Source organism: Camponotus floridanus, unplaced genomic scaffold, assembly GCF_003227725.1.
Source record: "Camponotus floridanus strain SB8 unplaced genomic scaffold, Cflo_v7.5 scaffold31, whole genome shotgun sequence".
Lineage (NCBI taxonomy): Eukaryota > Metazoa > Arthropoda > Insecta > Hymenoptera > Formicidae > Camponotus > Camponotus floridanus.
Window position 1 is genome coordinate 415,346 of NW_020229448.1, and position 7,633 is coordinate 422,978.

The 7,633-nt window shown below is 27.5% G+C and overlaps 1 protein-coding gene across 1 annotated transcript in view; it reads right to left on the reverse strand.

Annotated features, from left to right (window-relative positions):
* Positions 1 to 4,401, reverse strand: part of LOC105252378 (phosphoinositide 3-kinase adapter protein 1) — a 41,485-nt gene extending 37,084 nt beyond the window's left edge. The window contains exon 1 of the mRNA XM_011259726.3: positions 4,312 to 4,401. The gene's annotated coding sequence lies outside the window, so the exon portion shown is untranslated. The remainder of the gene's footprint in view (positions 1 to 4,311) is intronic.
* Between the last annotated feature and the right edge of the window lie 3,232 nt (positions 4,402 to 7,633).

Below are 7,633 nucleotides of genomic sequence, written 5' to 3' on the forward strand. Positions count from 1 at the left end.
GAGCAAATCACAAAAAGTTTTAATCTTGTCGCGAAAGCATCACGAAGTTTAAATTAGAGTAAAGCAGCTACGGGTAATGACGTTCACAAAATTTCTTTAGTCTGGGTACTGACTTCTTCAAGTTATAAAAAGATAGCAATTAGATCGATAGATCGTTAAAGTTAAATGAGGCAGCTGAAGAAATTGTAAAAATCAAATATTTTCCCTCTAGCAAATTGGAAATTGCTAGAGAAAAGAGATTAAGAAATATTATTATTTGTTAAAAATTATTCGTATAATTTCGCACAAATACGCGCATGTGTGTGAAATAAAATAATATCTCAAATTTAAGGTAATAGTTATTATTTTATTTATTGAACTAATCTGTTGATTAATGATATTAAAATTTTGAATTAAACTAGATACGTATGTATTGATTAAGACAAGTATGAAAGACATTGTTGTTAATTCTAACAGTTTCTCATAACTCTATTATTTTATAAGAAAGATTTAATGATAAGAAATAACGAGAGCTTTCGTATGCTCTTGTAAAATTTTATGATAAATGAGATTAGGATCTTGCAGCTGACCGTACCCGCTGTTATCGAAAGTCTATTGGACCACTCTGTATAGTATGTGCTCTATATCTATATTTTTCTAGACGGACCCATGGTTTTGGTCTGTGGAATGTTATTTACACACCTATCTTACGATTAGATACCTATCTATCGTTTACGATTGACGTATTGCAAACTTCTGAGAGAAAGGTCGGAGTCTGTTTAAATTCCTATCAGTATGATGTTCAAGATCAAAGATCTCATTTTTTTTACAAACACGCTTATAATAACACGATTGGATAATATGGAATTTGTGCGTCTGAAAGGGAACCAAGGAGCAAGACACAAATCTTATTTCTCTCTTTACTTCTAAAGATTTTCTTAATTTAAAAAACTCGAAATATATCAAATCCTGCTAATTTAAAAAGTGAAGAATTTAATTAAACATATTTAATTAAGTCTTTAATTTAAAAATATCAATAGATATTATATTATATCAGAATATGGATTATAAAATAAATTTCGAGCTAAAATTTCATTATATATATGGAAAATTTCCTGGCTTTAATGAATTAGCGAATGGCAAACTATTAATAGTGTTCATTAGTCCTTTTTAAACTAATTATATAACGCTAATTATATTATCCAATGTTTATATAGAAATCGATGGCTGTCTTCCACTTCAATATCTAATGATCGTACTCATTAAATGCTTTGAACAATTAACTACAAAGCCGTAAATTGTTGTGAATTAGCAAAAGTTGCAGACTTTTAATTTCTTATGTATTGATGACAAGAAATTGATGCCGTAAAAATTAATTAACTGATTGTTGATTAGTGATAAATAAAATATATAAAAGTGATATATAAAATTATTAACATGACATTATATATATTTTACAATTGAATTTTATTAAAAATTTTATAAATATGCCAATATTTTTAGAAAGGCCATTACTTTTTAAAATATTAATTTTTTTTATGAGGAAAGTATTCTATATCATTAATATGATTGTATAAAAGCATTCTATTATCATTCTATTATGGCTGTTCATTATAACAAAATTTTCTCTATATCCAAACATATTTATATAAAAAGAAAAAAATATGTAATAAAAATGCATTTTTAACATTTTTCAAAAATTTAAAGAGATAAATCGCTCATTTGATACAGTATCATATTATACTAATTATAAGCGTAATTTTATAATATATCAATTAACATCGTGCAATCATTAATTATATCAAATGTAATCACTTTTATAATTTCGTACGATGAGTATGCAAATTAAGAGAAAAATTATTAATTGCAATGAAAAAATTCCGAATTTGTTAAAAACATTATTATTACAATGTTAAGATATACACATGAGATAGTTTAGTCACATATCGACCACATATCTTGCGCAAATTATTCATTAGTGAACAGTATTTTCGATCGTTCTCTCATGAGTTGTGCGAAATTTTTGCGCGCGTCATAATAGATGTAAGATGTAAATGCGCGTCTGTGTGCGTGTATGCGTGCGTATATGTCTATATACGTTTAAATACGTAACCAAAATATATTGTATATTCGTCTCGCGCTGGTCGACGCGGCGATGTATTACTCGTAATAAAAAAAGATTCAATAAATGTGTTTAATTATGAAACATTCGCATTTCAATTATCCGTTTGATGCAATTTATGCGATATAATATTATTTAAGGGCAAGATTTCTTTAGGCTCCTCTTAAAAAATAAAATGTTGGCACTAATTTATTTTTTACAGTATTTTATAATATTTACAGTTTATATTTTAAATTTTAAAACACTTTTCTTATAAACAATTTGTACATTTCTGCAACATTTTTACTATTTTTAGGCACATTTCTCAAGTTTTCTTTTGTATGATTAAAGCTCATGAAAATATCTGTTTTGCATCACATTGGTTTGTAATTCCGTGTCAGATCATAATTCAACGTTGCCATTTGACGCGTTTCATTAAGGAAATTAATGTGGCTTTCAGGCTAATCGAATGACAATATTACATTGGTAATATCGATAATTGTCAAATTATTGGCAAACTAAGCGATTATCATTTTATATTATTTTGTCATCACATTTTCTCTCAACAGAATATTTTTTATTGTGAAAAAAAGTTGATGTTAACATACATTATCTCTGGTGATTATAAGCAAAAATTAATATTCGAAAATGCAACAATAGATTTATATTCGATTGAAGTAAATTATTTTTAACTAGTTCAAAATGAATTATTTAACAAATAATTTTCACAAAATATACTAATATAAGTGTCAATTAATATTAATTGATTAATGTATATTTCTTTACATCTTTACAGATTATTTATTAATTTGAATTAGATAATTTTTCTCCCGTAGGAACTTGCTCTTTTGCCGTTTTGGTTATTACATTCTATCGATTGTGTTCGATTTAGCGTATATTATTTCCATAAATTTTCGAAGAACTTTGTTTTTCATACAGCCTCGGCGCAACGCGCCGGATGATTGGGAAGTGGAGCGAAATATTTGCTTCTCGCTTCGAAGGTTTCTCCACAATTTCGTTTATCTAGCTCTACGTTTTTATATTCATATACTACACTATTCATATGGTATAACTAGAACGCGTGGATGGTATTTTAGATATGTGATAAATTCGATTCTTTTTTTAAACAAATATTGAAATTTTAAATAATATCTAAACGCGAGAGAACTTAATAAAAATATTGACGAAAATTAAATCAAATAAAAATAAAATCTAACTTTTCGCGCATCATTTATAATTGTTGAAAAGTTTTTAAAGATATCTTTGAAGTTGCATTTTGCATTATATATTGTATTTCCATATGTCAGTTTTCATCGTCATATATCAAAGTTGTGCGTCAGGTAGCTATAGAATAAACCTATTCTTTCATTTGCCTCGAGATACGCGTATAAATACCTCTCCATCTCTCCACCTCTTCTCGTAAAAGCATAGAACGTGCATCCCTCCACTGAACTGCAAACAGCCCTTTGAATGCCATTATCCTGCCTACGTTGTTACTACTTAACGTTGCGTCCGCAAGTGTGGCTGCGTTAGATAACGAAAGCTGGCCGTTGTTCCCGATCGGCTTTGCCGACAACGGCTGTCTGTCGGAGCGTCGAGGCCGTTATGTGTCAATTTAAACTTTGACCTACCAGCATCATTTCGAACCGTTTCCAATAAACCACCTACGCTTTTCTCTTTAACCTTCATGCATTATCATGGAAAAATTTTGTTCGAGTAAAATTTTACGTACTATTTTTATAGGTTTCGGCAGAAAATTTATTTCCAGACTAAAGCAGGAAAAAAAGAAATATGATTGTTGCGCAAATGTTTAATCTATCTATAATGATTATCAGCATATACAAATGTCGAATTTGTAGGATATGAATAATAGATGTTAAAATGCGGAATTAATTTTATATACTATTTTTATAGTTTTCGATAGAAAATTTATTTCCAAACTAAAGCAGGAAAAAAAGAAATATGATTGTTGTGCAAATGTTTAATCTATCTATAATAATTATCAGCATATACAAACGTCGAATTTGTAGTATATGAATAATAAATGTTAAAATGCGGAATTAATATTATAGAAAATATTGATACAAATTATTTTATAATATTTTACTCCACAATCAAATCTGGAGTAGTTAGGTACGTTATATTGCGTGACAATTTTAAATATATCATTATTGCGGGGCAAATGAATAATTAATTATACAAGTAATAAATAATTTATAAGTTGTACTCACCCGACAGTTGCTTAGATGATTCCTCCTCTAAATTTCTTCCTCCTATCTTCTTCATCTCTTGCTTTTTTCTTCATATTCCATGCCATTTTCTTCATATGATAGTCGTAAAAACACAGTCAATTATGGATAATATTGTGATTAACACTTCCGCGATGCACGAATCGCAAGATTAAAATATTGAAAAAACATGCTCAACCATTCGTTAATAATTAATGATTTGAAAAATAAGGAATATTTTTGCAGACATTTATTTAGTAGCGTTATTAAATATTTCTTCAGAGGCAATCACAAAGCTCATAAACATGATTAGTCTTTGTTTAACTTAATGAATATATCAATATACGATTATATTTATTAATTAAACGTGTCAAGACATTGCTCGATTCAAAATCGATTATTGCTATCATGTTTTGTTGAATGAAAAGCACAAATGACACAATGACGCCGATATATTTATTATGATATCGCGCAATATTATATCGCGGATCGAGTTAATAAATGACAGACAAAAAATATATAATGAAATCTCGAAATTGCTAATTTTATTTTCACATTTCCAACATTTTAATCCTGCGAAATTCACGTTCTTATTAGTAGACAATCGATATATTTCGTCTTTTGATTATTTAATTGAATTATTATTTAATTGAAATATTAATTCTCGCGATATTATTATATTATAAAGTTAATTAATAACTCGCGAATTAATTGAAATAATTATGAGGAATAACCGATTTTTAAAAATAACGCGACGAACACGGAGCGGCTCGCGTTGTTCGGCTGTTGCCGTGTGAATGATAACAAGGCCACGGCAAACGTAAATGTAAACAATAGCGCGCTATTGCTACGTCACAAATATGAATGCCGAACTTCGTGATATTTTGATTTTGCTAACACACGGCTACGTTCCACTTACAATTTGTTGTTTATATCGTGATCTTGTTATCATTCGTACAGCAATGTTCGTACAAACGAGACAATAACATGAGCCGTTCGTCGTGGCGTTATCTTTCGAAATTCGATTGTTTCTCAATTATTAACGATTATTAATTAACTTACTGCTATAACAATATGTAATATTATAGCGGTGATTGTTATTTGAATAAAATAATTAAAGGATAAAATATTATTGACTGTCTATTAATAAAAAAATTAATAAACCACGAATTTAAATATTGAAAGTATACTGTAATTACAAGATCGAAATTTCATTATGTATTTTCTGTTCATTTGTCCATGTTTTAAATCAATTCATGATATATTGCGCGATATAACAGTAAAAGTGTTGACATCATTTTCGTGCTTTTCATTAACATGACAAGTATAGCAAAGATTTTGAATCCAAGCATGTCTTAACATATTTAATTAAATATTATATCGTGTATTAATATAATATAGACTTAGTATTATGTTAAACACAAAGATTGATAATATTCATGAGCGCTTGCTAAATAAAACGTGGTTCAAGAAATTTGTTATGTTACAAAATAAATGCTTGCACATGAATATTCTGTTCCTTGATTTTCAAATTATTAATTATTAATGAATGATTGATATATACGTTTTTTTGTTATTTTAATTATTCAATCCTGTGATTTGTATATCGCGTACGATTAATATCGGAAATATTATCGTATGACATTACATGATTATCCGTAATTGATTATGTTTGTGTGATTATCGTGTGAAGTCCAGGGAGACGTTGCAGTGGAGCAATTGTCTGTCGGTGAGTACAATTTATGAATTATTTCTTATTTGTGGAACTTTGTGAAATTAATTACTTGTTTATCTTTTTAATAATGATCCAATTAAAATTATTGTTTAATATAATGAACCTAACTATTCTAGATTTTATTATAAAGTAAAATATCTAAAATATTTGTAATTAATATTTCTACAAAATTTCTACTAATATTTCTAGATAAATGTAAAATATTTTAACAACAGCGTTTGCAAAATTTATTAATTTGTTAAATTATTTATATAAGAATTATAGAATTATATATATTTTTATTTATTACATATTTATCGAAAGTTTATATAAAAATACTTTCTCTTTTTTTCTTAGTGATGCAGTTTATTTTATTAAATATTTATTTTTATAAAATATCTATTTTTATTTAAAAAAATGAATTAAAAATTTTCGCGTAATAGTTTTTTAAGTATTATAACTAGTTCTTTTTTTAAATATTTGTACCATACAATTATATTTTCCTGCTTCGGGAAAAATTGTACGATAAATGAAATACTATGACGCGCGTTGTAGCTTCGCTAATCTCTATCGACACTAACAATAAGTGGAAGAGAAATACTCCACTAGGAAAGAGGGCAAATCGATATCGTTGCTCCCCTGAGTCTGTACACACCTAGAAAGGTGTGAATGTGTTACATACGCTTATGACAATATTTTGAAAAATTGCATCTCATGAGTGTCATAAAGAACGCTCACGTATTTCGGTAACAATGATTTAGAAAGAATAAGAAATTCTTTTTCTTTCTTACTTTAATACTGTAAAAATAAGATTTAGAGAGAAGAATGAGATCCCATGGCCAAAGGATCACCTAAAGGAACGCGATGCGTCCCCTGAACAGAAAACGTGGACGTGAACTACGAAGCCAATATTCACAAATGTTTTCAGTATGTAACACATAATGTACACAATTTCTAGTTGTGTTCTGCACTATGTGCACTAAATGTCGGTAAAACGAGTATTGAAACGCTTATGTATATTAAATAAATTTCTAATATAAATAAGTTTTATGTGGTCTCTCTCTCTCTCTCTCTTTCTTTTTATAGTTATTTAGTTAAAGACATATCGTCACATTTTTAACGCATCTTTTCGAAATACTAGATAATTTTTGAAACCGTGGTTTATTATATTATAATTTTCTTACAGTCCGAATAGTATTCTTTCTTTATTTTATAAAAAGTTTCAATTATTATCATGCATAGCAGCATTAAATAATTTTCTTATGATTTGGTGATACTTGGGAAAGGCAGAGTGTTTTGAAGATATATCACCATAATTTTAACGTATATCATCACAATTTTAATGATTGATTATTTTACATTAATTACAAAACATATTAAATATGAATTAAATATGAATGTACATGTACTCTCGCAGGTCTCTATAAAATTAATAAAATAATTAGTTACAAATGTATATTAAATAAACATATTTAATCAACTATATATATTGAAATATTTTTATTAAAGTTGTAGTACACATTAAAGTTAATGAAAAAATATTACAAGTCATTCAAAAACATCTTGTAACTTTTATATTATGTTTTTTTATATTTAACTATCAAAATATGG